Below are 11903 nucleotides of genomic sequence, written 5' to 3' on the forward strand. Positions count from 1 at the left end.
CAGGGACGTTTATGTACCAGTCGTGGGGTATTATTTGGGACACATCGCATCTCAGGCGAGCGCTCTCCAACTGAGCTACATTGAGCTTCCTGGACATCCTCAACATTCTAATATTATTGAAAAATGCTATAAAGAACACCTTGTGTAATGACCACCTGCAAATAAATGGCAGTTAAGATAAACCTAATGTGTCACATGCCGAGTGTTCAGAAATAGCGAGCGACGCTAACGTTTGCGAACTATTTGACTGGTTCCTGATGTTGTCATTTTGGTTTAACGTGAAGTTCATAAACCAGTCTAGCCCACGCTTTTTTTCTGCTCGGTTTGGCTGAACTCAGCAGGAGCCATTTTATCAAAATATCGTACGTTTATAAGCGTTTCACATCTATGTCACACAGGAAATGACGTCACTATAGAAGATCGATACCCACAAATACGGAAGTAAATTATTAATATATTATATATTTAGAACTATTTCTTTGGTACTGTTTGCAATAATATACGAGTTGTTTTTCAGTCACTTATTATCGTTTACAGTGTTTTGACATGTTGGTTTTCACATGTCGTATTCTTATCAAGGACGTGTTGATAGAAACCTCTTGCTAGTCTTAAAAATAACTTTAATTATTTGCAGGCCCGTAGGAACGATATCTTAAGTGGGGGTGGGACGATCTCCAGTGGGGGCTGGATTGGTGTGTGGCACAGTCACATATATCGTATATTTTCGTCCTCAAGTGAAAGGACACCTCTGTTTTGGTATGTTTTTTTAAATATCAATACAAGGTACCATTATTTTTGCAGCAGACCAAAATGTTTTTTTTTTTTTTTTTTTTTTTTTTTTTTTTTTAAAGAAGCTTTTTCTAACATATCAAAAAAGCTGCTAAATGAATGAATGAACGAAAGAACGAAGAAGTGAGTGAGCGAATGAGTCAATGGATGAATGAATGGCACATAGTGATCTTATGCCCGTAATCTACGTTTTGTGTCATGAACTCCCGTTATTGAGTGCTCGCGAGTACATAACCTCTATCCTAATTCATACGTACGGCAGGGCAAAATTTCCTTTTAAGTAGCAAGTCTATAGCGAGGGAAGGAAACATTCAGGTCAGTGCCGATCTCACCAAACACCCTTTTCAAGCCATCGATTTTTGTTCTTGTAGTAAATACTTTAATAGTGTTTGATTTCGGTGCTATGTTTATGGTACTGTAAACACGTAGGCTTAGTGGCACCACAATTTAGATCAATGTATCTTGATTTATTTCGGTTGACCGCACAAAAAAAGAGAGTAAAGTTTGCTTTATTTAACGACACCACTAGTGCACATTGATTTTTTTTTATCTTATCATCGGCTATTGGACGTCAAACATATGGCCATTCTGACACCGTTTTTTTTAGAGAAAACCCGCTGTCGCCACATAAGCTACTCTTTTACGACAGGCAGCAGGGGATTTTTTATTTGCGCTTCCCACAGGCAGGATAGCACAAACCATGACCTTTGTTGAACCAGTTATGGATCACTGGTCGGTGCAAGTGGTTTACACCTACCCATTGAGTCTTGCGGAGCACTCACTCAGGGTTTGGAGTCGGTATCTCGACTGGGATCCGAACCTAGTACCTACCAGCCTGTAGACCGATGGCCTAACCACGACGCCACCGAGGCCGGTCTGACAGCACATAAAAAGTAATCTTCAAACACCATAGTACAGAAGAGCATGTAGTATAAGCATATTTAAATATAATTTTTTGTTTTACTCTTCATTTGCCATGAAAAGTATATAAAAAAATGTTTTGTATTACGATACCGCGAGCGCACATTGATTTATTAATCATCGGCATTGGATATCAAATATTTGGTAATTTTGATACATAGACTTAAATAGGAAACCCGCTACATTTTCCCTTAGTAGCAAGGGATTTTTAATATGCACTATTCAATAGACAGGATAGCCCATACCACGGCTTTTGATATACCAGTCGTGGTGCTTTGGTTGGAGCAATCCTATACCGACCGTGCATCAGGCCAGCGCTTTACACAGCATCCCGCCTCCTATACTGTTAAGAAATCAGTGTGTTATGTAGTTTGATTAATTGATTTCAAACCAAAATTAAAGCAACAACAGCAACAACAACAGAATTACCAACACGATGAAAACAGCAAAAGCCAAGAAAGCAAAACAGTGTAGCGAACGTCATTATTCATGATTAAAACTGGGAAGGCGAAATAACAAGTAAACAATAAAAATCCGTTTTACATCACTGCCACCCACGACACGCGGAAATAGATAACGAACGTCACAGGCGTAACAGACGAAACCTTGAATATCAAGACAAATAGTCCCCTTTTCAGAAGACGCCAACTAGGACTTTTCCAGAATTAATCACGGGGAGTGGGTGAGTGGGTAAGGGTGGGTGCATGTTTATGTAATGTACCAACCCCTCAAAAAAGAAGAGGGCGGGACGTAGCCCAGTGGTAAAGCGTTCGCTTGATGCGCGGTCGGTCTGGGATCGATCCCCGTCGGTGGACCCATTGGGCTATTTCTCGCTCCAGCCAGTGCACCACGACTGGCATATCAAAGGCCGTAGTATGTGCTATCCTGTCTGTGGGATGGTGCATATAAGAGATCCCTTGATGTTAATCGAAAAGAGTAGCCCATGAAGTGGCGACAGCGGATTTCCTCTCTCAATATATGTGTGGTCCTTAACCATATGCCCGATGCCATATAACCGTAAACAAATGTGTTGAGTGCGTCGTTAAATAAACCATTTCCTTCCTTCCTTCAAAAAGAAAGTTTTATTTGCACCTAGTATGCAACATACCAACCAGGCATAACGCAAGCCCATAGTAACCGGTGCGTGTGTGTGTGTGTGTGTGTGTGTGAGTGTGTTGCGTGCTTTGCTGTGCCCCCTCACTTGAAGAGGAAAATGTACGTTCGTTCCCTACGCTATATAAATAAAGATAAAAGTGTGGCTTGTGCCTCCCCCATTAAAATTGGGGTTATCATAGCATGAGATATATCTGAGGAATAATATATGAATTTCCTACTCTCTTACTGATTCTGTAAAGAGTTACCAAAGATTTGTTTGCCTGAGCAGAAAGATAGTTCACGGTTTAAATTTATTCCAAGATACATTTGAAATAAACATAATACCTAGGTACTTACAGAAACCAATGGCGTAGCCAGCATGAGGCAGACGAGGTTTTTTTTTTTTTTCCCATGTCACAGGATATTTATTTTACAGGTCTGGGTTTGTCTCGGCATTTTTGTCCTCTCTGGCTACGCCTCAGGAAACAATACTGTTTTAATTTGTGACCCCTTATAAAACTGGGGTCCCGTGACTCCCATTCCTCGGCCTGTTTGAAGCGCACTTTATAATGACCTTTTCCTTCTTCCTTAAAACATAACACAATTATCCACAAAATACAAGACTAAATTGCCCTGAAAATGCTTCGCTGAGCATCTTTATTACAACAATGTCCGAAGAATAGCTACCGAACCCCTGTCTGATCTCACTCCCTTTGAGGGCTCGATCCATTTACCTCCAACGGCCTCGGTGGTGTCGTGGTTAAGCCATCGGACATAAGGCTGGTAGGTACAGGGCTCGCAGCCTGGTACCGGCTCCCACCCAGAGCGAGATTTAACGACTCATTGGGTAGGTGTAAGACCAGTACACCCTCTTCTCTCTCACTAACCACTAACCACTAACCACTAACCACTAACCCACTGCCCTGGACAGGCAGCCGAGTAAGCTGAGGCGTGTACCCAGGACAGCGTGCTTGGACCTTAATTGGATAGAAGCACAAAAATAAGTATAATGATTTCTGAATACATCCACCAAACTCAATCTTGCCCTTTTTAGAATATTGTGACCCCCCACCCCTTTCCAAATCCCTGGATCCGCCACTGCTGTTTTAATTAAGATGCTTGACGACCCTTCCATATGTTCAATTCCGGAACCGCCCTTACAAATTAATATGCAATATTTGTCTTCTATCTTATTTGACAAGTGATATGGCTTTATACCGTTGAACAGTACGATATTAATTATTGATTTATTACAACGCCTGTGGGGAATTCCGTAATGCGAGTGAAAGTAAACAGAGAACGGTAAAAAATTAAATGTTTGTCTCCGCAGCGTATGCAATTGCGAAAAATTTGATTTTCTGTGATGAACATTACGCTACGATGAATTTGTAATTACCATCAATACAACCCATTACTAATTATCAGGCCCGTAGAAACGATATATGAAGTAAGTGGGCATACATTATATTAGGGGTGGTAGGTACAAACTCCACTTTCTGCAACACAAAGTGTGTGTGTGCGTGTGTGTGTGTTTGTGTGTGTGTGTGTGTTTGTGTGTGTGTGTGTGTGTTTGTGTGTGTGTGTGTGTGTGTGTGTGTGTGTGTGCGCGCGCGTGTGTGTGTGTGTGTGTGCGTGTGGGTGTGTGCGTGGGGGTGTGTGCGTGCGCGCGTGTGGGGGTGTGTGCGTGCGCGTGTGTGTGTTCGACTGTGCAGCAACAGGCCCACCCTGCCCCAGGTTCCTAAGGGCCTGCTATTTATTATCCATGCAATGCATTGCTCATTACTATCAATAAAACACAATTTCGGTTTGACTTGATTTCATATCCTTTCAATCTGCAGCAGTAAATTTCACTTAAAATATTTTTTAAAAATCAAATAGCGAACCGCTTTTTACTCACAAATGAACAATATAAAAGTGCTCGATCAACAAGAATCTATGTACACAACAGTACAAGCTGTCGAGTTTGCGGGCTCGTTTCAATCTCGATGACGTTCTGTGCTGTCGGTTCAGTTGAACAGGTCAAACCCACGGGGCTTACACCGTTTTGTCAAAGAGGGCCCGCTTACACAGGTAATGATACGGAGGCCAGTCAACCACACCAATTTTCCACATGTCTTTATGGTCATATCGATATTAGAATTTGACATTTTAAAGCTGTCGTATCTCACTTCACATTTCTAAGATATTGTTCACTAATACAAAAGAAGCATGTCTGCATTTATAAAGAACTAGCCTAACCCCGTTTGGATTGGGATATGGTGGCCTTATACTGGCCTTTCCCACCCAAGATAAGACCGCCGATAAATAACCAGCTGTCGTTAGCCGAGGTTATATACACGGCTGCCATATATATATATATATATATATATATATATATATATATATATATATATATATATATATATATATATAGCCTCCTACGTGTTAACAAAGATGGCCGCATCCAGTAAATATGATTTTTTTTTTATGGAATTCATCTTTGTCTTATATTTAGTGAGATGTGTGTAATTGTAGTCGACTGGACATGAGCGCTAAGCGATCCTTGCGAGGTGGAACATCGGGAAAAGATAGCGGTCGGCAGTGCAGATAAAAAAGAGAAGCGATCAGAAACGTCATGTGGGTGGGGTTTTAAAAATTTGTTTCTGTTTTTGTTATTTATTTATTTTAAGTTTTAAGTTCAACGTTCACGGCTTTGACGCAACCTAGCACGTCTCGTCTTCATTATTAATACTGTCTAAGAAGCGTCGCGCCTGTTCTATGTTGCTTTGACCAGTAGATTATATTTTTTCATTTATCCTAGATTAGAGATTATAGCCAGCGGGAATCGTAGAATGGCGCGTCAAGGAACGAAAATTAAACTGTATGATTCTTAATTCGAAATCACACACGTAAATAGGTACATTCTAAAAATAGCCCAAAAAGTGTTATCTCACAATTATCGCCACAATTATTTATTAACTTTTGCTTTGAAACGCAGGTATTATACCTTCAACTCTATACCCTTAAGTACTACAGTTAAATACTTTAAATTACTAGTCTAAAAATAGTTTTATTGGGAAGTCTTTAATGAACTAACTAATTACTTTAAATTACTAGTCTAAAAATATTTTTATTGGGAAGTCTTTAATGGACTAAGGTCGTAATTGGGCGCGTTCAGATGAGTCGAACACTCGATAACGTGGTATTAGGCGGATGTTGCCGACAAGTTTGCTGTCTTCGTGCATCTCATCTGTGTCTAACGGCCCTATCCAGTCAACTTGCCAGGTTTTGTGGATACGATGTGATAAAAGTTAAAGTTTGTTTTTATTTAACTACACCACTAGAGCACATTGGTTTATTAATCATTGACTGTTGGATGTCAAACATTTGGTAATTCTTACAGATAGTGTAAAGAGAAAAAACGCTACAGACAGGTTAGCACATACCACAGCCTTTGATATATATCAATCGTGATGAACTGGCTGGAATGAGAAAAAAGTAATAGGTATTGGAGTCCAAGAGATAAACAAAGGGGACTAATCAAAACAAGATACGCCGGATTCAACTCTGGGTACGAAGACATGTCCTCATTTCCACATACGCATCATATATAAAATAAAATATTCCCCAGAAAATATATAGACAGATTATCCCAAGCTCTACCAACGTTTTGGCACCTTCTTGCACCAGTGTGTAATAATAATTTTCTATCTCTGAAGTACATGTTTTCCATTTGACAGTATTATAACGCGTGTATCCAAGGGATGGGTTATGTGTGACATTTATTGATTTGATATTTCAATCTGACAAGTAAGAGCAGTGGAAGTGAAGAAGAAGAAGAAGAGAAAAAAAAAGAGTCGAGGAAAATCCATCAAGAGATTTTGTAACACGACTTGGAAATCGCCGCCGAGGGGGCACTAGTTTTCGTCTCGCAAAGGAGAGCCGATCACAAGCCGTCTAATATCCTCATATATAACCCGCGGGTTGGTTTAACCTTGTACCTCCAACCATTCTCCTCTCGTTCCAATCATAGATAAAGACGCCGTAGTTAAAATTAAGACCGAAGTGCTTCCAGGAACCCGTACCCAATTTGTCGTGACGTCACGCGACCTACCAGTTGGCGGAGTGATGCGGCCAACAAGACGAAGAGCACGTGAAAGGCGACATTTGTCGCCCCGGCTTCCTCCCCGCGTGCTACCAGTAGTGTTCAGGTTTTTGTGTATTGTTGGTAGCTCTGCCGACAGAATGAATGGCATCAATGGTTGAGATAATGTTGTTAGCGTTTGCCGAACGCAAGTACGTGAGCAAAATGTTAATACGTGCCACTTTTTTTCTTCTCAGAAACAGACGAGAATGCAGTGTTATTTGTTCACATATATATTGTCGTCAGATTTAGTTTTTCCTGGTAGAGATTTATTTCCAACATCCTATTTCCCCGCGAGAGACAATTCATAGGATCGAGTCATGTCTTTAAATTTCTCTCTTTGTTTCATCATTGATTATAAAGGAAGAGAGATGCATTTTGCCAACATACACGGTCTTCACTTATTTTCGTTAATTAAAATGTTAATACGTTGCACATTTTGCCAGAAAACAAACCAGGGATTGTATTTGGTAAAATGCATCAGTGTGAGATATTTTGCCTAATAAAGATATTTTTTAATTCTGTTTCTTACACACCCGTTGATGAGAACACCATGCGTTGTTCTTGATAACACATGGTTGTTTACACATGTACGTGTTTTAACAATTTCAAGACGCGTAAGTTAGCTACAAGTGCAAGTTATTTACATAACTTTTAGTCGAAAAAGATGTTCAAATTTGCTTAAAACCTGGGTTTTGAGAATATGTAAGAAATAGAATAATACATTCATGTCCGTTAGATACCATTTATTTCACAACACGTTTTTTAAAAACATATCAAACTCGTTTTCGTTCGTTAGATACATTTTAAAACAACTAGTTGTTAGGTAAATGGTATCTAACGGACACGAATGTATTATTCTATTTCTCTGCTGTGCAAACAACACATCGTAGAAGTGATGCCTATTTTTAAACATCTCTTTCTTCATGGATTATAAGGGAAGAGGGGTACATATGCCAACATATATATCTTCATTTGTTTTCTTTAATTTAAATGTCAATATATAACACATATTTCCAGAAACAAACGACAAGGGAATTGTAATTGCGAACATGTATCTGCTTTAGATTTGTTTTCCTGATAATTTGTTTCACATATCACGTTTCTCTGCAACCGACACGTCCAGGTCCTTAGGGTCGATTCCCATCATTAAACTCCTCTCTATGTTTGTTCAACGGCGGGACGTAGCCCAGTGGTAAAGTGCTCTGTGATGCGCGGTCGATCTAGGATCGATCCCCCTTGGTGGGCTCTTTGAGCTATTTCTCGTTCCAGTCAGTGCTCCATAACTTGTGTAACAAAGGCCGTGGTATGTACTATCCTGTCTGTAAGATGTTACATATGAAAATTCCTCCGCTGCTAATAGAAAAGAGTAACCCATTGTGTGGCGGTAATGACTTTCCTCTCTCATTATCTGTGTGGTTCTTAGACATATATCTGAAATTAAAATGTGTTGAATGTGTCGTTAAATAAAGCATTATTTCCATCTTTGGGACGGAACGTAGCCAAGTGGTAAAGCGTTCGCTTGATGCGCAGTTTGTCTGGAATCGATCCCCGTCAGTGGGCCCATTGGGCTATTTCTCGCTCCAGTCAGTACACCACGACTGGTATAGCAAAGGCCGTGGTATGTGTTATCCTGTCTGTGGGATGATGCATATAAAAGATCCCTTGCTGCTAATCGAAAAGAGTAGTCCATGAAGTGGCCTCAGCGGGTTTCCTTTCTCAATATCTGTGTGGTCTTTAACCATATGTTTGACGCCATATATCCGTAAATAAAATGTGTTGAGTGCGTCGTTAAATAAAACATTTCCTTTCCTTTGTTTCCATCTCCTATGTTTTTAAATCTCGCCCGTCGTTGAAGAATTTCTGTTAGTCGACATCATCTTAACAGTCGCCAAAAACTCACGATAATCCCTTTAACGTTCAAACAGATCGGCAAACAAATACAACTGTTAATATAGCCGCGAAGGCGCCCCGTAGCCTAGTTCTACTTTCTAATCGAAACACCACCAACTGATCCAACGCGTGGATTTCATCCGGCAGTCTATCGCTCCTTAGACTGACTAATCTTATTCCAGCCGCTGTATCGAATTCTTTTTTTTTTAGTCTGAAAACATCAACATACCAGTTGGTTGTGATAATGACGTCACTCTGACACAGTTGTCGTGTTTACGATGGCCAGTTGGTTGTGACAATGACGTCACTCTGACACAATTTTTGTGTTTGCGATGGTCACTTGCTTGTGACAATGACGCCACTCTGAAACAATTGTCGTCTTTGCTATGGCCAGTTGGTTGTGACAATGACGTCACTCTGACACAATGTTCGTGTTTGCGATGGTCAGTTGCTTGTGACAATGACGCCACTCTGACACAATTGTCGTGTTTGCTATGGCCAGTTGGTTGTGACAATGACGTCACTCTGACACAATTTTCGTGTTTGCGATGGTCAGTTGGTAAAAAAAACAGTACAGCTGATAGCTCGCGCAGCCCACACACACTGACATTTTCGTCATGCCTCACCAAATATATCAACATGATAGATATTTTCCTCACGACCATGCGAGGCGGAAAACTCAACAAAATGGCCCGCACACGAGAGTATTATATCAGCTGAGGAACAAGTCCCAAGTAACGTTTAGCTCAGCTGATAGCTCTCGTGTGCGGTAGGCTTTAGGATCTCCGAAATGATGAATGAACGAGAGATAAATCCGAAAAATTATTGATCGTTCACCTACGATTCCACTTTATTATGTCACGTTGGTTTCCTGCGTCGCTATAACACAACGTCATACGGAGACCATCTACATCGGTGGCATCAACCCACTGAAGTGGCCCATTGGGTTATTTCCGGTTCCAACCAGTTTTAATACAAGCCGTTGAATGTGTTGACACTCTCGTATCTATGAAGAATCTTTGTGTAAAAAATGTTCCTTCTTCCTTCACTCGTTTCTTTTCTTGTGATTAGTTTGTATGTTTTCTATGGAGTTGTATCTGTCTTGCACTTGTGAAACCTTTTGACTTTATCTAGGATGTCGTGGCGAATTTGTATTCTTTAAAAATATTAGAGCGGTCGCTCGAGAAGAACGGGTTTACAGGATCGATCCCCGTCAGTGTACTCCGTTGCTGTTTTTCAGTAGGAGTGGCCTATGTGGCGGGAGCGGAGTTCCTCTCGCTCTCGACTAAAGGCGACTCCATACGACGCGACTGCCTCGAACGATAATAGCCGGTTGTCACGGGACATTGCGATTTCATTATTTGCTATGTAATCGACTATTTTCGTACGAGGCAGCCATTTTAAAATATGTGAAAAGGTTTCCATTCTATATGGCTGTATTAGTTATTATACCTTCAGCCATTTTATTTTCTCGAGAATTTATTGAACATAATTACTAAGTTGTACAATCAACATGTTCACCACGAATCATCACAACTAAATTTAAAGTTAAAGCTTGTTTCGTTTAACGACACCACTAGAGCACACGGCTATTGGATGTGAAACATTTGGTATTTTTTGACGTATAATATTCTTAGAGGAAAAACCCGCTACATGTTTCCATTTGTAGCAAAGGATCTTTTATATGCATCATCCCACAAACAGGATAGGACATACCACGGCCTTTGATATACCAGTCGTGGTGCACTGGCTGGGGAGAGAAATAACTCGATGGGCCCACATACGGGGATCGACCCTAGACCGACCGCGCATCAAGCGGACGCTTTACCACTGATCTACGTCCCAACTAAGTTGAAATAACAGCCTACTAAAAAAAACCCCAACCAAAAACCGTACACGCACGCGCGCATGCACGCGCATAAATGGCATGATGAAATCTGACTGTATGTCGAAGGTTTGTGTCTATCCCCTGTAGATGATTACTTTCCTCTGACACGAAGTTCGTACTGCGTTTTGATTAACGACCTCATATCATGAGTGAATTTAGTTTTCCATCAAGGAAACAAGCAGTTGACTACAAATTAATGAAAATGGGAAACCGGAGGAAGAAGAAAAACATTGAGAGTGAGAAAACCAATACAGTGATGTCCAACACGACCGGTTAGACCAAACTTTTCTCGTGTGATTGTCTTTAGGTCTCGGAACGTGGTGCTAGGAGTAAACTACTATTCTAAGGTAGAGGTTAGGTGGATCCAGGTAAACACCATTGGAATGGGTATACTCTATCTATCTATCTATCTATCTTATCTATCTTTCTTATCTATCTATCTATCTATCTATCTATCTATCTATCTATCTATCTATCTATATCTATCTATATCTGTCTTATCTATCTATCTATCTATCTATCTATCTATCTACCTATCGTAGCCCATTGGTAAAGCGCTCTCTTGATGCGCGGTCGGTTTAGGATCATTCCCCGTCGGTGTCCCCATTAGGCTATTTCTCATTCCAGCCAGTGCTCCACAACTGGTATAACAAAGACCGTGGTATGTATTATCGTGTCTATGGGATGGTACATATAAAAGATCCCTTGCTGACAATCGAAAAGAGTAGCCCATGAAGTGGCGACAACGAGTTTCCTCTTTCTATATCTGTGTGGTCCTAAACCTTGCCTGGTGCTTATAAAACTTTTAGAGTCTAGACTCGAGACTCTAATAGAGTCTAGACTCGAGACTCTAATAGAGTCTAAGACACTAATGTCATGATAACGCCATACAAATTGTATGCGTGTGCAATCTAATTAAAACCTTACTTGCAGAATCCTGCCAGTGATTTAAAAATAATTTGAAAACATTCCGAATTATCCTGAGGGTATACGACATGTTTCGTGTGAATTACGAATGCCTTAAAACATGTTTTATTTTATAAAATAAATAATTTGTAATGTAAAACTGAAGACTGATTTAGTTAGGGTTTTTTTTATAAATAAATAAATAATTTTTAATGTAAAATTGAAGACTGATAACCCACCCCGTACGTATTGGTATGGTTCGCTGTACTGCGGCCACTAAAATAGACT

Source organism: Gigantopelta aegis, chromosome 8 (assembly GCF_016097555.1).
Source record: "Gigantopelta aegis isolate Gae_Host chromosome 8, Gae_host_genome, whole genome shotgun sequence".
In the NCBI taxonomy this organism is placed as follows: Eukaryota; Metazoa; Mollusca; class Gastropoda; order Neomphalida; family Peltospiridae; genus Gigantopelta; species Gigantopelta aegis.